Source organism: Gadus morhua, chromosome 13, assembly GCF_902167405.1.
Source record: "Gadus morhua chromosome 13, gadMor3.0, whole genome shotgun sequence".
In the NCBI taxonomy this organism is placed as follows: domain Eukaryota; kingdom Metazoa; phylum Chordata; class Actinopteri; order Gadiformes; family Gadidae; genus Gadus; species Gadus morhua.
Window position 1 is genome coordinate 27,840,069 of NC_044060.1, and position 22,748 is coordinate 27,862,816.

A 22,748-nucleotide genomic window follows, 5' to 3' on the forward strand; every position below is an offset into this window, starting at 1 on the left:
GTCTCCTAGCTGATCAAAAACATTAACCCATGTATGTCTAATAGCTGCCAAGAAGATTCTGAAGACTTGCTCGATATGTAGGATGTTATGGTCTGAACAGCGTGGTCCGGAACGAGTGGGAGGAGCCAGTGTGACGTAACCCTCGGCTTCCTCACCTGGTCTGTGGTGCTGCCTTCTGTGGCTAAAGTATTTATTGCAGCATTCAGTAAGGTCTTGCTCCCCTTGTGGCTATGTATGGTATTTACGGCTTATATGTATGGTCCTACTCCCTAGTGGTTAAGTGAGGGAAATACAGCTTGTGTTCTTAAAATACGTAACAATACACACACACACACACACACACACACACACACACACACACACACACACACACACACACATACACACACACACTAAAGCCTACTCTTGACACACACACACACACACACACACTCTAAAGCCTACTCTTGACTCTTGACTAAAGCGTACCCCCCTAAAGGGATCCTGCACATGCGTGACCCGGGGATGGAGGCAGCCTGGGCGCTACTCGACCACTGTTACATGCAGCAGAGATGAAGTCTCCAGTAAGAAGCAGCCCTCCCCTGCGGTGAGTGTCCCCCGTCAGGGGCAGAAGGCCGCCCGCTGTGGGCCGGGTGATCGGGGCGGCCTCGGACCTCGGAGGCAGTATTCGTATGGCCTGTTTCTTCAACGGCCGTGAAACGACTAAAGGTAAGGGAGCACACACACACACACACACACACACACACACACACACACACACACACAAGCTGTGTGTGTGTGTGTGGAAGCTGATTTCATACCTCTCCCCCCCCCTTATGGGATGTTAAAGTGGCCTTTAAACGGAGCCAGAAACTAAAAGGCACAGTCTTTAAATGTCTTGCACACACACAGTCATAAACACATGCTCAAACGTACATTTATGCACGCACGCACGAAGAAGCACACACATTTGTTGGATTATTTACGCTGCAGTTTCTCTGACTGGACTTTGAAAGGATAACATCGTTATGACATAATCAATGCTGAATGTGTACAATGTCAATGTGTCTATGAGCTCAGCTAATACTCATAATGCAGACCACCACAACAAAAAGCCTTGTGGTGGTTTGTATATTGTGCAATGGTTCAATGGAAGTACAACGCAGTGCTAGCACTTCTCAACAGGAACACTGTGTGGGTGTGTATGTGTGCAACCCAGTCGCCAAGAAAAAACGTTGACAGTGCACGTTTCCATGAACACTGGATACGTAGCATTTCAACGTAAAAAATAGCGTGTTATACCTACAGTATCCACGTGTGCCGCTGTGGAGGCGGGTTTCGGGGTTGGGGTTTCACGGCTTTCGCAGCAAATTGTGAACACGATTGTTTAGGGGGGGGGGGGGGGGGGGGGGGGGGGGGGGGGGGGGGGTTGGCTGTTGTTGACCGGGGAGGGGGGGGGGGGAGACACGTTTGTTGAGGGGGGGGACGATGACACGTTTGTGGGGGGGGGGGGGGGGGGGGGGGGGAGAGACACGTTTGGAGGGGGGGGCACGCTCGACAACGAGAGTTGGTTTTTATTGCACGCTCGACAACGAGAGTTGGTTTTTATTGAACGAGACTTCAACACGGAACAGCTGCACGTCACTCTCGGTGACGGTGTCGACAACAATGAACACACGAACAATGTTAATAGAACAACACACAACCACATAACATCCCGAACCCATTAACCCCACTTAATCCTAACAACAAAACAAGTTAACAAAAGCCCCATTTGTCAACTGACAACCCCAATTCCCAGAATCCCCCGCGGCTCCGGAACACGGCGTAGCCGATATTAATCTTTATTATCTGAATGGGAAATGCAATATTTTAGGACAGATACACCATTAAACGCGTTTCTAATGACATTTCTAGCGAGAAATGTACATTTTCCTTACATAATCTTCAGTCAGTGAATGTGTATGATCTTTATTAATCTTTATTATCTGAATGGGAAATGCAATATTTTAGGACCGATTCACCGTTAAACGTGTTTCTAATAACATTTCTAGCGAGAAATATACTTTTTACTTGCATAATCTTCAGTCAGTGATTGTGTCTGATCTTTAGTTTTATAGTTATTAGGATTTGATCGGCTCGCTCGCATGTTTCAACGACGTCAGGTTGTTAGGAATAGGGACGCTGCTTTCGCTAAACTAGCAGCTCACGTGCTTCCTGCGTTTGTGTTATTAAACTGTTGCTTTATGTAACTTTTAATGATATCATCTTGTTAGAAACACGTATATCTGAGAGCCAACCCAGTCGCCAAAAGCATACGTTGACAGTGTACGTTTCGTGAACACTGGATTACGTCGCATTTCAACATAAAATAGCGTGTTATACACACACACACGCACGCACGCACACACACACACACACACACACACACACAAGCACGCACACGCACGCACAGACACACACACACACACACACACACACACACACACACACACACACACACACACACACACACACACACACGCACACGGTGCATTTCGCTGCTAAAACAACAACAAAATTCCCTAAAATATTATTACTAAAGAACCGTTTTCCAAAGAACGAAATGTAAACCAATGCATTCTGAATGGGAGTGTTTCTCCGATTTTTCCATGCTACACAGAACGAAATGTAAACCCATGCAAATAAAGACTTCATGGTCATAATAATTTAAATATCATTAATCTCCTGAGTGTGTTGGGTGGTATTCTATTTTTTTCAACGGGGCTGCATCCAGTCACTTGACCGTCATGGTTGCTATGGTGGTTGCTATCGACCGCCCCCTCTAATCCTTACATGGCTCTAAAAACCACGCGGCAAAGGAGCTGCCGTAAATTATGTTGTTTTTGTCGTAAACTGGGGTCCGACGGTTAAAAAATAGACAGATATTCCGAGGTATCCTTAAAAGGCAGCTTGGATGTTTTTATTTTCTGCAGTTTAGACTTCTTCTATAACCTATTTTTGAAAGCAAAACACCAAGTTCATTGATTTAACGAGGCAGGGTTATTTGAAACAATTTATTCAATAAATATTTGTGAGAGGTCATTCCTTCTCCTGAGTTTGCTTCCTATTTATGTCTAGTGTACACCCCTACTGTCCAAAAGCATCCCCCCCCCCCCCCCTCCCCATATGGATTTGGAGAGTTGTTGCCACGTCCCAGTGGTGGAAGTATCATATAATATGAAAGAGGGCATTCAATTATACTACAATGATCAATTAGGAGGCCGAAGCCCTAAAGGAAGTGATGCAATAGGTGACTGAGGCGAGAACATTTAAGTAAACTGTACCTTGGGGTCTCTTATATATCAAAGGGGGTTTCAAAGGACGCATATACGCTTCAACCTGTGGCTCCAGCCCTACAGGAAATGACTCAGCAAGTGCTCCATCTCGTTGCACCTGCACCCAGCGGCTCGCTTGCAAGATTTTGGCCCGAAGTTCTTCCCAGACCTATACCCTAACAGTCCAACATGCATATCTGAGAATCAGGCCTCTCTTCAATAATGGCAAAATGTTATGAGAGAAATACAGATTCATTTTTTGTTATCTCATAAGCGGCGTGGTGCCGGCTCCTTTTGACCTTTTGACCCCAGACTTCAAAGACGTGGCCACAGGCCAGCTGTGTCTACACACATTAAGCCACAAATGTATACCTCCATCCCGCAAAAAATGGGGCCTAGAAACTAACCTCTGTCTTATGTACAGTGACTGTACTGTTGGAGGTCACGCCCCTTTTCCGGTCTTTTCGAGATAGCTAGGGATGCTAAAATGTTTACACACATTTCCCGGGGCCCCGAGAACGACATATCCAAGATTTGTAGTTCTAGCCCATAGAGAAAAAAAGTTTTCCCAAATGGACTGTCATTTGGACAAAGCCCCTTCAGAAGTGTTGCCTGCGAGACCTAATGGTTCAGAATGTGGTGGAAAAACAGTTTTTGAGATAGGAAGGTCCTACCGCCCTGAAATTTGAATACCATATTCTAGGGCCTAACTGGGACCCCCGCACCGAAACTTGGCCCGGTCGGACCCCGAGTGCAGGAAGGGGGGGCCTGGACTTTCATAATCTTCGCTCGGTGAATGTAAAGGATGTTTGGTCGGATGTTATGACGAAGAATCATAATGTGAATGGGAATATTCTATTAATGTCTTGATATCATCTTTCGTCTCAACACTTCTGCTGCAGCCGCTTAAAGTCTCACTCCGAGAACCTTAAAATATGAATCAATCCATTAGAAGTATGAAAATATCTTCCCGGTCGTGCAACAGGGCAAACAAGGTGTCCTTTGACATCTACGTTTCGAGACGATTGCAACAGTGCCACACATGATCATATTTGAATATGTTTCGGGGTAGTAATTAGCTGTCGTTTTTGAAGGCCTTTATCAATAATGACCAGCTATAGATTTGCTTCCCGATGGAGATTTTTGACAAATTACATGTTAATTAGCATCTACACGTTAAGCTGAGTCCAATGAGATCAAGCTCGCCCTCTTGCTACACCGAGATCATGTCCTAGACCTAGGTGTACCATGTAAAATACATGTTACCATTAGCTAGAGTGTCATGCTTGGTGTCATTGGACTCAGCTCAATGTGTAGATGCTAAATAACATGTCATTTGTCACAAATTTTTATCGGGAAGCAAATCAATAGCTGCTCATTATTGATTAAGGCCTCCAATTTCGACAGCTAATTACTACCATTAAACATGTTTGAATATGCTCATGTGTGGCACCGTTGCAATCGCCTGGAAGCGTAGATGTTGAAGGACACCTTGTTCGTCCTCCTACGCCACCGGGAAGATATTTACATGCTTCTGATTGACTAATGAATTGATTCAGCTATTCCCCCAGAAGTCTGGGGTCAAAAGGTCAAAAGGAGACGGCACCAGCCCCGTTGAAAAGAATAGAATACCACCCAACACACTCAGGAGATTAATGATATTTAAATTATTATGACCATGAAGTCTTTATTTGCATGGGTTTACATTTCGTTCTGTGTAGCATGGAAAAATCGGAGAAACACTCCCATTCAGAATGCATTGGTTTACATTTCGTTCTTTGGAAAACGGTTCTTTAGTAATAATATTTGAGGGAATATTTTTTTGTTGTTGTTTTAGCAGCGAAATGCACCGTGTGCGTGTGTGTGTGTGTGTGTGTGTGTGTGTGTGTGTGTGTGTGTGTGTGTGTCTGTGCGTGCGTGTGCGTGTGTGTGCTTGCGTGTGTGTGCGTGCGTGTGTGTGTATAACACGCTATTTTATGTTGAAATGCGACGTAATCCAGTGTTCACGAAACGTACACTGTCAACGTATGCTTTTGGCGACTGGGTTGTCTCTCAGATATACGTGTTTCTAACAAGATGATATCATTAAAAGTTACATAAAGTAACAGTTTAATAACACAAACGCAGGAAGCACGTGAGCTGCTAGTTTAGCGAAGGCAGCGTCCCTATTCCTAACAACCTGACGTCGTTGAAACATGCGAGCGAGCCGATCAAATCCTAATAACTATAAAACTAAAGATCAGACACAATCACTGACTGAAGATTATGCAAGTAAAAAGTATATTTCTCGCTAGAAATGTTATTAGAAACACGTTTAACGGTGAATCGGTCCGAAAAATATTGCATTTCCCATTCAGATAATAAAGATCATACACATTCACTGACTGAAGATTATGTAAGGAAAATGTACATTTCTCGCTAGAAATGTCATTAGAAACGCGTTTAATGGTGTATCTCTCCTAAAATATTGCATTTCCCATTCAGATAATAAAGATTAATATCGGCTACGCCGTGTTCCGGAGCCGCGGGGGATTCTGGGAATTGGGGTTGTCAGTTGACAAAAGGGGCTTTTGTTAACTTGTTTTGTTGTTAAGATTAAGTGGGGTTAATGGGTTCGGGATGTTATGTGGTTGTGTGTTGTTCTATTAACATTGTTCGTGTGTTCATTGTTGTCGACACCGTCACCGAGAGTGACGTGACCATCGTTTCGTGCAGCTGTTCCGTGTTGAAGTCTCGTTCAATAAAAACCAACTCTCGTTGTCGAGCGTTCAATAAAAACCAACTCTCGTTGTCGAGCGTGCCCCCCCCCCCTACAAACGTGTCTCCCCCCCCCCGCTCAACAAACGTGTCGCCCCCCCCCTTCCCCCCCCCCCCCCGGTCAACAACAGTCTACTTCCCCCCCCCCCCCCCTAAACAATCGTGTGCCGCGAAAGCCGTGAAACCCAAACCCCGAAACCCGCCTCCACAGCGGCACGCGTGGATACTGTAGGTATAACATGCTATTTTTTACGTTGAAATGCTACGTATCCAGTGTTCATGGAAACGTACACCGTCAACGTTTTTTCTTGGCGACTGGGTTGATGTGTGTGTGTGTGTGTGTGTGTGTGTGTGTGTGTGTGTGTGTGTGTGTGTGTGTGTGTGTGTGTGTGTGTGTGTGTGTGTGTGTGTGTGTGTGTGCCTAACCCCCCACACAGGCTGTCCCTCTCAGAAAAGGTGGACCTGAAGAAGTTACGTTTCTTCACGGACGGTTCCTCTGTCCCCGCTCTGTCGTGACCTCGCCCGTCAGCTCCTCCACGTCCAGAGACAGGTGTGTGTGTGTGTGTGTGTGTGTGTGTGTGTGTGTGTGTGTGTTTGGAGGCGTCAGGCGGAACCTGCCTGGGAAGTATCCCTTCAGAGGCCATAAAAGTATTAGGGAAAGGCTCCTAATGGGAGGGAGGTGTGGGAGGGAGGGAGGGGAGAATAAAGAATGTGCTGCTTTAATTGTAACTTCAACACTCTGTACAACAGTAAACATAAAGGTTCACACGCAGCATCAGCGCTAGAATGACGAGCTTCCTACTGAGCCTCGTGGAGACACAGAGCCAGGCTAGCATGGTTAGGGATGAGCATTACGCTAACCGGGAGGGAGGGAGGGAGGGAAGGAGGGAGGGAGGGAGGGAACGTGCAGCAGTGGCGAAGCTAGACCTCGAGCTTCTAGCTCGAAGTCTAGCTTCGCCACTGCTGCACACCTGGTCTGGGTCTGATTGGACTTTGGAATTAGTGTGGAACGGTGGGTCTAGGGCGGGCTATGTTCTCACCTTTCTCCTTTGTAAAGTGCATTGCATTGCCTTTGGGCCGATATGAAGTTAACTGCGCTCATTCGTTTTGCCGCGGCACTCCAAACAATTAATTTCGTTCCCACATTCGTCCAATCCACTCCAATAGTGGTCCTGCATTGAGTTTGAATCCAACTCTAACGAATAAATGGTCCAGTTTTAAGTTTCATAGAATATTAATACATTCCCAGGGCATGTTAGATAAGTGCACGCCCGGCCACTCGTAACACAACGTCAACTGATGGAATGGGCTATTTCATACATCCTCACAACCAGAAATTGGAATTAATCAAATAAATTACATGATACTGAAATGGCTACTTTTTGGTTGAACATGTTGAACTGAAGTTGGCGCCACTGATTGATAGACTGTCGGAATGGTGGTAGTAAGAGGTTTCGGAATGGCAGCATGTCGGAATGGCGGCATGTCGGAATGGCAGCGTGTAACCGATAATGGCATAACAACGTTAAACGCCATGGCAGCTCGTCTACAGCACAGTTCAATACATACATGTGTTATTCCATTCTCTATGAGGTACCCATTGCAGGTCTCCCAACCTGAACCATACCTTGATCTGCAGGTGTTATGAAGAGCGCTGACTAAATGGCCTACCGTTGGAGGCGGACCTCTTCCCCTTGCGGGCCAGGGTGAGCTGGACCTGCTGCTGGACCCGGACGCTCCGGTCGACGGAGTGGAACCTGGCCGGGCTCAGGAGGCTGTGCTCGGCCGGCAGGGCCAGCCTGCTGTCGTCCAGGACCTGAGGGGGGAGAACGGACTTGAAGCAACCCTCGTCCCCCATCCCGGATCCTTCCGGTGTCGGTCCACGACGGCTGGTCGTCTCCCCCTGTTGTGAGGGCATCACTTCTCCGGTATCGGTTACTTATTGTCGTCCGCCTGTGTGTGTTTTATGGGACAGACCAGGTGCGCGGTCCCAGTGAAGTGCGCCAGGACGGTGTAAAGTTGCTATGCTTTGTTTCAGGGCGTCACCCGGTGTCATTTTACCCGAGGCTCTGTTAAAGCGAGACGCCCCGTTCCGCGGGTTCAGGTGAGAAGCTGAACGACAGTTGAGTCATTCGCGTAGCGAGGGAATGACGGCGGTGGATGACACTGAGTGGTGTTGTTTTTTTACTTGAAATTGTAGATTAAAGCACACACGAACACGTGCACACACACACACACACACACACACACAGACACAGACACATACACACACACATACACACACACGTATTTCTGTGTGTGTGTGTGTGTGTGTGTGAGAGCCATGATGTATTAGATCCAGAATTGATAAGCCCCCTTCATGGCGGTCGACAGACGGCTTCCTTCCTCCTTCACAGGTCTGTCCTGTTATCCCCCCTCCACCGCCATGGAGGACTCCGAGTCCATCTACTACCCCTGCTGGTCGGTGGTCATACTGCAGCTCAATTAAGATCCCTGACAATATATTGCTTGAATTTTCCCGATGGTAACCTTTCTTTCTGTTTTCTTCTTTAAGGCGAACAATTTGTCTGTCTTTTGTTTAATTTTGTTTGGAACTTCGTCATCAAGGAATAATCCTTATATTCGTTTTTACGAGCTGTAGTGGACGACACGTGACCCTAGGGGGCAGTAAGGAAGCATACAAGTCATTCTTTGAACTTTCATGTGTCATTAAAACTACATTTAGATTAACATCAGACTAGCTCTTAGAAATCATACGTTTTACACATACACACAACCCTACATCTGTGTGAACTACATCCTGAGGAACCGACAAAAACGGGGGGCACGTATCGACGTCTGATGTCGCAAAAGGGTTGGTGATGAAATGGCCTGTGATGGATGAGCGGTTTATCACAGCCGGTGTTAAAATAAGGGCCCCTCTTTCGATGAGACAGAGCTGAACATCATAGTCATACAGCTATTAGTTCATAATAATAAAGAATATTCCATATAATGGTTATGGATTTATTTGATTTGTCAAATAAGGTTTAAACGACCGGATATGCACATTTTTAGGTTTGCCACCAAACCAACTGACATTTTTTTTGCACAAGAGTGTTTTCATTTCGTCGATTGACGTAACATCTGTAGTCTCTCTCCCTCTCTCTCCCACACATACAAAATAAACGGGGTCACATGTCGATTATCAAATCCTTTCTTCTTATTTTTCCTTCTCATAAATCTGATTCCAGTATTACAAACAGATTCCGACAAGTTTTGGGTAACATTTTGTTCCATGTGCCACTGTTGATAAATCCGCCATAATAATGCCATAAGTTCACGATGCTCACGTAGCTGCCACGGCTATCGCCATCCGGCTTAAACCCCGCCCTACTATAAGGGTACTGTTGGCGGTGGAAACACGAGCCGTAACTGAGCTGGGCTATACGGCGCCCTCACCACTGGGCTGGGGCGTGCTGGGTCCGGAGCGTACCCGCCGGTGGACCAGCGATGGAGCCGTAGTCGGGTTAATACAGGAGTGAATGGGCTGCTGGAGCACCCGCTCTGAACGTCAAACATCAACGGGGATGGCGTTACATTGTAGTGGGTTGAACCCCCTCTCCGTCTGCAGACAACGCCAAAGGGTCCTTTTCCCGCCAGCGACCGACACCAAAGTGCCCTTGCCAACAGTGGGTATTTGATGGAGTGAGACTGTGTTGCTTCAACAAAGCTCACAGTGGCTGCATTTAAAGATTCCCCCCATGTGTGTGAGTACTGTGACTTTGTCTGGTCAGCTCTTCTCTCCTCTCCATCCTCTCCTCTCCTCTCCTCTCCTCTCCTCGCTCTTCTCCTCCCCTCTCCTCTCCTCGCTCTTCTCCTCCCCTCCCTTCTTCTCCTCGCTCTTCTCCTCCCCTCCCTTCTTCTCCTCCTCCTCTCTCTTATCTCTGCTCTCCTCTCTAGCCCATCCACCCCATTTAGATGTGTGAATCTAAAATAGATGTAGTACAGCTGAACCCCCACTGGGGGAGCCAGGCTTTGTGTACATCCGGGGCTTAGCCCTGGGGGGGGGGGGGGGGGGGGGGGGGTGGTCTGGGGCTCCTCCCCCAGAAACTTTAACATTTCTAAGATTTCTTTCCTGCATTCTATTTCATATTCTAGGTCACCCCATTTTAGGGTGACCTGCTGGACTTTGGCAAATCCTAAATCCCTTCTAGTTCTAGATTTTCAGTTGCAGGGCCCGCTCAAGACAATTATGTTTCATGGAAAGAAACAATAACCACTTAACTATTGAACTCTAGAGATTTTTATGTAAACTACAATTGAGACTTATACATTCGAGAGCAACTTTCAGTAGATTCAAAGTAGGATTGCAGAGAATTGTTTGTTTATTTGTTTGTTTGTTGGCCTTTTAGTAATACTTTTAGCATTAGTATTTTTATGCTGGTGTGCTTGGCCAATAATAGGCCCATGATTTTGTATCGAAGTATTATCCATGCTGTTGCATGTCCTTTCCACTAGATGGCAAAAAACTCAAGAATGGTGACAATTGTTAGCTAATGTACTTTAACACCTTAGAAGTAATTTTTCACAAAAAAAAAAGTAGGCCTATGGGGCTTTTGAGGTGAGATTCTGGGCTTCAGTCCCGGAATGTCCCCCGCACCTCCCCTGTTCCAGCTGAACGGTGGTTTGATCCCCAGTGTCTGCAGCCTAACCTACAGCATCTTATAGAGCAAGATGCCCCCTAGGTTAACCCCTCCCTGTTCCATTACCACATATATCCTTAAACACTGTCTAACCCCTCCCTGTTCCATTACCACATATATCCTTAAACACTGTCTAACCCCTCCCTGCTCCATTACCACATATATCCTTAAACACTGTCTAACCCCTCCCTGCTCCATTACCACATATATCATTAAACACTGTCTAACCCCTCCCTGATCCATTACCACATATATCCTTGAACACTGTCTAACCCCTCCCTGCTCCATTACCACATATATCCTTAAACACTGTCTAACCCCTCCCTGCTCCTGGCAGTTTGCAGACAAATGTCAAACACAAAGAGGGTCTACATATGAGGGCGGGCTGTCGGTCCACAGCCGCAACAAATCATAAGGAAATGACACATTTAAACTCTTCAATCATCAGAGACACCTGGGGACAGGTTGAACCAGAATAAGGAGGAGCTTGAATTTCTTATTTATCTGTCTCTTAATATTATGACTTCCTTATCATTGATCATTATACAGTTATTAAGGATCAATTATTCTTGACTCTGACTGAAGGACCGTTATTCATCTGTCGGTTATAGCCCCGCCTCCTCCCTCATCCACTAACAGGTAGCCCCGCCTCCTCCCTCATCCACTAACAGGTAGCCCCGCCTCCTCCCTCATCCACTAACAGGTAGCCCCGCCTCCACCCTCATCCACTAACAGGTAGCCCCGCCTCCTCCCTCATCCACTAACAGGTAGCCCCGCCTCCTCCCTCATCCACTAACAGGTAGCCCCGCCTCCTCCCTCATCCACTAACAGGTAGCCCCGCCTCCTCCCTCATCCACTAACAGGTAGCCCCGCCTCCTTCCTCATCCACTAACAGGTAGCCCCGCCTCCTCCCTCATCCACTAACAGGTAGCCCCGCCTCCTCCCTCATAGACTAACAGGTAGCCCCGCCTCCTCCCTCATCCACTAACACGAAGCCCCGCCTCCACCCTCATCCACTAACAGGTAGCCCCGCCTCCACCCTCATAGACTAACAGGTAGCCCCGCCTCCTCCCTCATCCACTAACAGGTAGCCCCGCCTCCACCCTCATCCACTAACAGGTAGCCCCGCCTCCTCCCTCATAGACTAACAGGTAGCCCCGCCTCCTCCCTCATAGACTAACAGGTAGCCCCGCCTCCACCCTCATCCACTAACAGGTAGCCCCGCCTCCACCCTCATAGACTAACAGGTAGCCCCGCCTCCTCCCTCATCCACTAACAGGTAGCCCCGCCTCCTCCCTCATCCACTAAGAGGTAGCCCCGCCTCCTCCCTCATCGACTAACAGTAGCCCCGCCTCCACCCTCACTCAGCGTTCGGCGTTTGGGGGTCAAACCCCCGGTCAGGGGTCACCTCACAGAGAGGTCAAAGGTCAAGGGTCGCTCTGTGAAGGTTTAACCCGGACTGTTATAGAAGATTAACCGAGATATAAAACACTTAGACTAATTTAGGAGAGAGAGAGTAAAATAAAACGAGGGGTCCGGAGCAAGAATTGACAAAAGACTTTATCGTGCAGCAAAACAACAACGATAACAGCCGAGTAAATCTGCAGAGCCACTGTCGAACATAGACTCCAGCTCCTCTTTATGCACATACACACATACAAGAATTTCTTTGTTACAATGGAGATTCCCTTTGTTCCAATGGGGTTTCCGCCCAGTCAATCTTCGTCTCAGCATGTTATCAACCGCGCCCTGGTCTGAGGTCAGCATGGATTGACCTCGTTAGCCAAGATGACCCAAGGCTGACAGGCTGAGGTCAACATGACTTGACCCCGCAGTTCCCAGGACATTTCTGTTTACCATCTGTTCTGAACCCAGATTCTGCAAGCACAATGCTTTCCACAATTAAAAATATAAAACCTATTAATAATCATGGTTTACCATAGAATATACTCACTAATTTCTACCACACTGTCAACAGAGTGTTGGTAGTATGTAGCGGTGTGAGTCCCAGCAGTGGTGCTGTGTGGATACATAAACATATATACTGTATATACAGCATATATATATGTATAAATCTGATGTTAGTCCTAGACCATGTCCTGGTCCCGGTCCGGGTCCGGGTCCCGATCCTGGTCCTGTGTAAGTGTGTGTGTGTGTTTGTGTGTTTGTGTGTCTGTGTGTGTGTGTGTGTGTGTGTGTGTGTGTGTGTGTGTGTGTGTGTGTGTGTGTGTGTGTGTGTGTGTGTGTGTGTGTGTGTGTATGTGTGTGTGTGTCTGTGTGTGTGTGTTTGTGTGTTTGTGTGAAAGAATATTGAAATGAAAAGTCATGGGAAAGTAGTTGAGTAGCCCTGCAAAAAATGATGTAACGAAAAGATATCCACAAATCCTAACTTCCAGATGGTGTTTTTTTTTCAGAAGGAGGAGAGAGCTGACTTAATCAAGCACAAGTCACGCCTCCTCCTACTACAAGTTACGCCTCCGTCTTGCAGGACGCAGACAGACCATGGACATATTATAAAATGGACAACGGATTCAAAAATGGCGCCTATTCATTCCTATGTAAACTGCTCAGTGGCGCAGGGCAACATCAAGGAGCGATATGCTTCCGCATCATGGGTCTATGGCTATGCCCTACTTCATGACGTACCGGATGCAGAAATATTCTTGTTTTTTAGCATTGTTAGCATTGTAGCATAATAAGCGAGAGGCCTGACATGTGGAGAAACAAGACCGATACCAAAGTAAAACAGGTAACACACCAAAACAAGACAAGGAAACCGACAGACCATGACATGATCGCCAGCAGAGGACCGTGAGAGTTATTGAGCAGCAGATGAACCAGTCCAAAAATCGGACACGTTAACGGAGCACTGAACTAGGCCCTCTCGGATGCCATTTGTTTCACTACGACTCCTTTCAGCTGCACACCCCTCTTCTCCAGCAAAAAATAATTAGGCTAATAAAACGCTTGAGATGGCGTTTTGAAAAGAAAAAAATACTTTTTTTTAGGACATGGCATGAAGGTAATAATGAGCCTTTGATTGATATCCAGACATTTTTTGCGGAGACACATTCCTGTTCCCCACTTGTATTGGAGTGAACGGAGATATCTACTTCTGGGTCCCATGATTTGAGGGACCCGTCCACAGCCCGCTTAAACAGCTGCAATACCAGGCTTGGCCGCTGAGCACTGGTGGATTGCGGAAGTATGCAGTGTTCCTGGGGTCTTGCTTGAAACAGACCCTCCAATAGATATAATATAGAACACTAGATACGCCATGCCCCTCTCAGCCGCGGCACACGGAGCCGCCATCTTGTGTGGGTCATGGACTGTCAGACAGCCATAGATATATGTGTTCACATCTCTCATTTCCCAAAAAACAACAACAATGCCAGTTCATTGTGCTGCTTTCGGGTGTGTACACCGTCGTTCAGTACACACCAGACGAGAGGGAATCACTTTCAACAGGTGAGATTCATTTTTTTAAGTACATTTTTTAGTCATCATTAGCTAGCTTACATTGTGGAGAACTACGGTGAAAGTGAATCGTTCGCGCTAGTAACCGATGGTTAAACGTCTGCTTATTTTAATATTTACAAAATTCAATTTCCCCTGTAACTTAAGTTTGGTAACCTTTTTTTCCAATTTAACTATGTATGGTTTAGGGGTGTGAACGTATACAAACATGTCTAACGCTTACACGACTGCAATGTTTTCATGTAGGCCTACACGTTTAACCGTTTCGTATGGCGGGGGAGATGTTTTTTTTTTCCATCTGACAGACTGACAGACTGATTGACAGAGTTAGTCCGAGAGATCTTTATTTTTATAATTTTACTGTTTGACTTCAAAGTGATCATCTGACTTTAGACTGACTCCCGCTGTCACGGAGACAAAACTTTCGGAAACAAGAGGGAAACAAAGTGATACTGAAGGGGGAGCAGTTAAATAGAAATGAATAGCCTAAATATTGTTATCAAACTCAATTAATGGTCACGTTGCCCCTCCCTCAAAATGTATCCCTTACCCTAACACAAGACCAAATTTTGAAAATGTTCTAGAAATGTGGAAACAAAGGGCTGACCCCATCTGAAACTATTTTTGCCAAGGAGGTCAATACAAAGTGAAATGATTTGCTCCCCCTTAACCCTAGCTTGAGTTTAAATGGCATGGTTCATTGTGCCAGACAGGCTGGTCTAAGTATTTCAGAAACTGCTGATCTACTGGGATCACTCACAACCATCTCTAGGGTTTACAGAGAATGGTAAGTGCAATTGAGTTGGTAAAAAAATAAAATCTAAATATTGAAAAAATAAAAGGGAGCAAGACAATAGGTCATGGGCCGTATTCACAAAGCATTTTATCTTACCGCTATGAGTGATCCTAACTCGCGCTAAAGCATTTTACATTGGAGTTTTGTCTTAAAAGTTATTCACAAAGCCGCTGAGACCTACTCTTAGTAAGGATGAATCACTAAGAGTGAACTAAGAGTGACGCGCCGTTGCTATGGATTACGTCGATTCTCGTGCACGAGTTTAGAAGCGGTCAGTGCGGTGATTGGTTGTTCAGACGATCCCACTAAATCACCGAAAAACTAGGAAATAGCCTAGGCTAGAAATTAATTCCTATTAATTGTGTTGATCAGGAAACTAATAATAATAATAATAATGCATTGAATTTATATAGCGCTTTTTCCTAGACACTCAAAGACGCTTTACATTGAAGGGGGGGACCTCACTCACCACCACCAGTGTGTAGCACCCACTAGGGGTGATGCACGGCAGCCAATCTGCGCCAGAAGGCTCACCACACACCAGCTCGAGGTGGAGGGTGAGGGAATTAATGAGTCAGCCAATTATACAATTATACAGGGGGATGATTAGGGGGCCAGATTGAATGAGCCTGGTTGGGCCAGGACACCGGGGGAACCCCTACTCTTTGCGATAAGTGCCCTGGGATCTTTTATGACCTCAGTGAGTCAGGACCTCGGTTTTACGTCTCCTCCGAAGGACGGAAACTAAACTAAACATTCCTAGAAACCAAATCAATCCGACGTGGAAGCAGTTCTCTCTTTCAGGAGGACAATAAAAACACATTTTGAAACCAATAGTCAGACACAGACAGGAACAACAACAAGGTGAGAAACACAGAACAACTTTATTAGAAGTTAAATCTCTTTTCCGATTATGGAAATGAAATACAATGGGATTGTTCAATACATAAACCTTGTCATCTGTGTCTAGGAATGGCCTCTGCTAACACTTCCTGGTCTGAGGAGAATTTTTCATGTTCCATCTGTCTGTATGTGTTCAGCAGCCCAGTTTCCACACCATGTGGACACAATTTCTGCAGAACCTGTGTTACAAAGTTTTGGGATGATCAAGTCCAGTACAAATGTCCTGTTTGCAACAAGCTTTTTCAAACTAGACCCTTTCTACGAGTCAATACCCTCTTATCAGAGCTGGCCGCTCAGTTTAGAACATCCATACGAGTAAAAGAGCAGCTTTGTGTTAAACCAGGAGAAGTTCCCTGTGACGTCTGCACTGGGACCCAGCTGAAGGCCGTGAAGTCCTGCCTAGTGTGTCTTATCTCTTACTGCCAAACCCACCTGGAGCCACATCAGAGAGTCGCAGGCCTGAAGAAACATCGACTGGTCGATCCTATGGATCGTCTGGAAGACAGGATGTGTAAGAAACACGACCGACTTCTGGAGCTCTTCTGCCATACTGAACAGGTGTGTGTGTCAGTTCTGCACAGAGGGTGACCACAAGTCACATCCTGTTATACCTCTAAAGGAGGAATATGAAGTGAAGACGGCCCAGCTGGGGAAGATAGAGGCTGAAGTTCAACAGATGATCCAGGAGAGACAAAAAAATATTCAGGAGATTAAAGACACAGTTAAACACAGCAAAGCAGATGCAGATAGAGAGATAGCTGGTGGTTTGCAGGTCATCACTGCTCTGATGCGCTGCATTGAATAGTGCCAAGATGATCTCAACCAAATGGTTAAAGAGAGAATGAAAGACACAGAGAAAGAAGCTGAAGACCTCATCAAAGAGCTGGAGCAGGAAATAGAGGTTCTGACCAATAGAAGCTCAGAGGTGAAGCAGCTCTCACAAACTAAAGACCACCTCCACTTCCTCCAGGGCTACAAATCGCTGAAGAATTCTCCTAGCACCAGGGACTGGACAACAGTGGAGGTCTGTCCTCCGTCACACGTAGGGACCTTGAGGAGATCCCTGGATCCACTTGAGGAGACACTTAACATTGAGATGAAGAAGCTGCGTGATGCAGAACTGAAGAGGGTCCAGCAGTATGAGGTAGATGTGACTCTGGATCCTGATACAGCTAGTCCCAGTCTCATCCTGTATGAGGATGGGAAACAAGTACATGATGGAGATGTAGTGAAGAAACTCCCAGAAGATCCTAAGAGATTAACACATGATATGCATGTTCTGCCTGACCTGAAACCAGGTCTAAAGAAGTGTAAATGTTAAATTGTTGTTTTATAAATTATTAACAATGATTATAATTAAGCAATAGATCACGCCAGGCTGTGGTATGTGCTCATTATACCACTGTTAAGGGGCGTTGTCCGGCCCCGACGCGCAGCGGAGGGCCGGCGACCCCCTTCACAGTGGTATAATGAGCACATTCCACTGACTGAAGTGATCTATTGCTTTTATACAACTAACTGTTACTGTTATGGCGAAACGAAAGTCATGGACACACTACATTTAAAAAGAAACAAAGAAAGTCAAAGTAGCCGTTTTGTTAAAGAATACAAAAAAGTAGTCCCTCCTGGCTGCCGCTATGCATCGACGGTCGCTATGCAACACACTTTAGCGTCCCTCCGAGAGAAGGCTCCGATAGAGCGGTTCGCCGGCAATTTATCCTATGGAGCAGTTCACTCGCCGTGTGCCTAAGCTTTCGTTAGTCTCTCCATCGCCTTGCTCACTCCCGGAGTAACAACATTTACACCCTCTCCATCATCCAACACATGTTTTACTTTGTAACTGTTTCTACTTCCAGGCGTGGAGTGATATGCAAACTTTCACAAAATGATCGGGCGTCATAGCAGTTATGTATATGCTCATTATACAACAGTTGGGAACCAATCAGATCGCTGGAATTAGGTCCCCCGTTGTATAAGTAGTATTTTATTGTTACACACAATTTAATAATAATTTATAATAATAATAATTTTACCATCATTATTAATAATAGTAATTAATAATTACTGTTACATATATTATGTGTGTATTCTATTTTAACTATTTTGTTTAAATCATTATTGTTATTAGGCCTTTTAACGTTTGCTCATAATATTTGCTAATCATTTTTAGGAATGTGTCTGGATTCATATTCGATAATTAAAAAGTTAACATTATTCATTACTATCATTATTATACATGACCTAATCATATAACTAAACAGGTTATTTATTTTTTATTTAAAAAATACATAGAAATATAATGGATATAAAATAACTTAAAAAAAACAGTGGAAAACTGTATATAATAATACTGATTGCTCCAAAATGTTGTAAATTACTACCTCATCAGCGTATTTCTGTCTAGTTAAACGGCCTCTCTGTCTGAGGACAACAGGAAGGTGATGCAGCTTGGAATAACACAGAGGTATCCTGACCACCCACAAAGATTTGACTACCATAGGTGTTGTGTAGAGAGGGTCTGAGTGGGCGCTGTTACTAGGAGGTAGAGTGGGAAGGAGGGGTGGGTATAGGAGTGACATACAGACGAATGCATAGGAGAGGAATGTATGCTGACGCTGCGCTTGGACATAATATACATTCGTGGTGTCTTCATTGTAATGATGGTCGTGTTGATAGTTTTGGTGAAGATTATTGCTCTGCCTGGTACAACGGTATTCAAACAGCATTGGCTCCCCCCCCCTATCACTTCAACAGAATAGGAGTGTATCTGCACCGATCTGCTGGCACTCTGTCCTTCTACAATGTGTCCCCAGATGTAGGAGGCTCCTCAGGCAAACTGACACACATCCACACCTTCCATTCAACGTTCACTCACAACCTCTACCCTGGGTTTCTGTTTTGGGGTTCTGATTCCACAGTGTCTCTGTGTCGGTTGTAGTCTCTCTCTCCCTCCCTCCCTCCCTCCCTCATTTAGTGCATGGCAGGATTTTGTTTTCTACAGATTGAGGGACTGTTGTATAATTTGTGTGGTGATAATCTATAGTCATGTTCAGAGGTGGGTAGGAACGCGCTACATTTACTCCGTTACAAATACTTGAGTAACTTTTTGGATAAATTGAAATTTTAGGAGTAGTTTTATTGCAACATACTTTTACTTTTACTTGAGTAAATATTTGAAGAAAGAACGGTACTTTTACGCCGTTCCATTTGGCTACGTGACGGTCGTTACTTTGTTTTTTTAGATCTTTTCTTTTATTACATGCGAGATCTATTTTTATCACGTGAATATTCCTTAGCCCAAGTGAAGGAGTTCAAGTACCTCGGGGTCTTGTTCGCGAGTGAGGGTACTATGGAGCGTGAGATTGGCCGGAGAATTGGAGCAGCGGGGGCGGTATTGCGTTCGCTTTACCGCACCGTTGTTACGAAAAGAGAGCTGAGTCGCAAGGCAAAGCTCTCGATCTACCGGTCGATTTTCGTTCCTATCCTCACCTATGGTCATGAGGGTTGGGTGATGACCGAAAGGACGAGATCGCGGGTACAAGCGGCCGAGAGGCAATTGAATAACGCCTGCACACACACACAGGCACGCACGCACACGCAGAGTGGTAATCGGGAGAGTTGGGAGAATTCCCTGTGGCCCGTTAACGTTTCGGGGGGCGCCGGGTCAATGTCGCAACCAATTCGCTTTTGTCTAGAGGGGAGTAACTGAGCGCCCCCTCCTGAAGTGGCACAGCCCAGGTCGGCCTTGAACTGCGATTGGTCAGAAAGACGTAACAGCTAATGACAACATTGAACTCTCATGCAGGCTCGAACAGAGTGACACACACACACACACACACACACACACACACACACACACACACACACACACACACACACACACACACACACACACACACACACACACACACACACACGAACATTTTATTTTTAAAACTCTTATTTATTTTATTTAAAAGGATGTTATTTACATTATCTTTATTTGAACATTGCTGTTTTATATTTTGTTGGTGTCTATTTTATACCGTTTGTGTTGCTCTGTTTATTTAAAAAATAAATCGGAGAAACTCAGTACTTGTACTTGAGTAGTCTTTTCACTGCATACTTTTTTACTCTTACTTGGGTAATTATTTTTACGAGTACTTTTACTTCTACTTGAGTAATTATAATCTTAAAGTAACAGTACTTTTACTTGAGTAAATTTTTTAGCTACTCTGCCCACCACTGGTCATGTTGTTGTTTTGGAGGGGGGGTCTTGTGGTCTTTGTGGCCAGCCAGCCGTCACTGGGCAGCACTTATATTTGGTCAAAATGACAGAGTTGACCAAAATCACACCGAAACACCGTACAGTCTGTCCACAACATGGTCAAGTGATAATTGTAGACTATTTTCGGAACAAAGAGAAAAAGTAAAAAGCCAGACGGGGGTTGAAGGAAAAGGGGTCTCCTCTGAAATCTACAAGTTGAAGAACAGAGAACTGAATGATGAAGATGAAGGTGAAAAGAAAATCTGCGTTCTGGTGAATTCTTATGGTCGTTAATAACAATATAAGAAGCAGACAGAAAATAGGTTTGAAAAATAAGGTGTGTTCCTAAAAATAAATCATAAATATATCCGCAAAAATCCATTGACATACAATAGTTTCATATTTCTATGTGTGTAGCTATAGCATAGCAGCATTGTAACCTGATAGCAGGGCTGCACTCTGCCTTTTCATGGGGATAACATGCTTTTTATATCTTGTTCAAGACCCTGTAAATAATGTAATTTAAATGAAAGAAGAGTCTCTCTCTCTCTCTCTCGAATTTGAAAGTGGTTTCCTCTGTTGCCTTTGCTTTTTTTTTTGCTTTTTTTTTCACAATGAAATTCTGATGTCTGAAATCGTGGGCTTTGTTTGACCTTCACTGTTCTTTAAATAAACAAATTCTGTGTGATCATCCCATCTTTGTCCACTGGGTAGTACTTTAGAGTAGGATTTAACTTTTGCTCAGGTGAGCGATGCGACATCCCCCCAGAGAGTGTATTCCCTATAACTTGACTGCATTGTTTGGACACTATTAAATCCCTATATTGTCCCCTCGTTTAAGGTGAGGACCCAAGTGGGGCCACCAGTGGCAAACCAATTATAAGTGACAAGCAAGTGTTCTTGGTCCCCTCGTTGGTACCCAAGGTGAGCTCTGTCTGTCTTCCCTTCACTACCCTTTTCTTGGACTCAGTTGTTCCAAGAACAGCTGACTTTTATGGCCTCTTTCGAAAGCACACAATTTGGGTAGGCCTACAGTCAGTTATATCGCAATTTATTAAAGGGGACATATTAAGAAAACAACACTCTTCCTGGGATTTGGGGGGTTGTTTTGTCTCTGGTGCCCCCACACGCATACAAACTTTGAAAAAAGGCTGCAGATGATTATTTGAGTGAGATATGCATTTCTGAAAGTACCCGGCCTACAGTTACCAAAAGAGTGAGTCAGTTTTGGCACCCCCTCCTACGTAGGAAGGGGGCACATTTAAATATTAACTCCCACTTTCCTACCCCCCTCCAAGCAGAGCATAGCTACGATTTTGTGGACCAGCGGATGAGCGCTGGGCGGAGGTGGAATATCCCTGCAGAAGCAGGGATATACCATACAATAATAGATGTCTAATTTGTCAGTTTTCCATGTGATTGCCTGGCATGGAGTGGGGCGGAGCTGCCGGACTGCCGCCGAGCTCCCCCCCGCCAGAGCTGCCAGACTGCCGCTGAAGCTCCCCCCGCCGGAGCTGCCGGACTGCCGCCAGACCTTCGGCGGCAGTCCGGCAGCTCCGGCAGGGGGAGCTGGCATTAAAACTACAGAAACCAGAAATAGCGCATTCTGAAGGGGCTGATCAGAGGGGAATAGCGGTAGGCTTTACCATGTGGCATTATATTGTATTGTGTTGTGATATGTTAAAACTTTAGCAGTCCAGGCAATCATAGGGGTGAGTAGCTTGTTTGGTTTATCTTTATTTTCTCCTGTTTATCACGTAGGGAGTCAGTGAGAATCCTGTAAACTTTGTTTTCTTTGGTTTGTCGGTTAGGGAAGTTAGTTTTGGGTTAGATTGTTTTTGTTTGTTGTTTTGGCTATGCTCAATCCGAGGCTCCATCAATTGAATAAATTAACTTACGCTGGACTGCAGCCCTGTGTGCCTGGTCGTCCTTGGGAGTGGGGAAAAGAGGGGAGCACCATTTGTTATGTCCGGTTCCCCTAGGCCGGTCGTAACAAAACTGCCTCTAAAACATGTTTTCTGGAACTCATATACCAAGTTTACTTGTTGGGGAAAAACACCATAATATGTCTCCTTTAATGTTAGTTTTTTTATGCAGCCCAGAAATTGACCGTTGTTTCGATTGTTCTCAGTCTCACGGGTGGCTTTACAAGTTGTTTAAAAAGAAATGCAAATGACGATATCCGGTAAATAGAGAGAGAGCCATACTGTGTCTGGGAATGCATGCTTAATTGGGGCACAGACCTACGGACACCTTTAGGCCAATGATAGGCCACGTTTCATCGAAACCAGACTACACCAGCCTAGATTAGGACATTAAATAAATTGTGAATATCTTTTAAAAATGCCAACAGTAAAGAAATGTGCCAAACAACGCCAAGCAATGGAAATGGCCTGAGCAGCCATGGATGTATTCATATTGACTTTTTTGAAAAAGGGGGAATATTAGTTTATTCTGGTCAGTAATGACTTCCGGTCAGTAATGTGGTCAGTAATGATCTTACTCACACTAACAAGAGGTCTAAATAATGAGTAGTAAAACCTCCTGTGTGTTCTCCCGTGTGCTTTTATACGGATCTACTGGTGTAT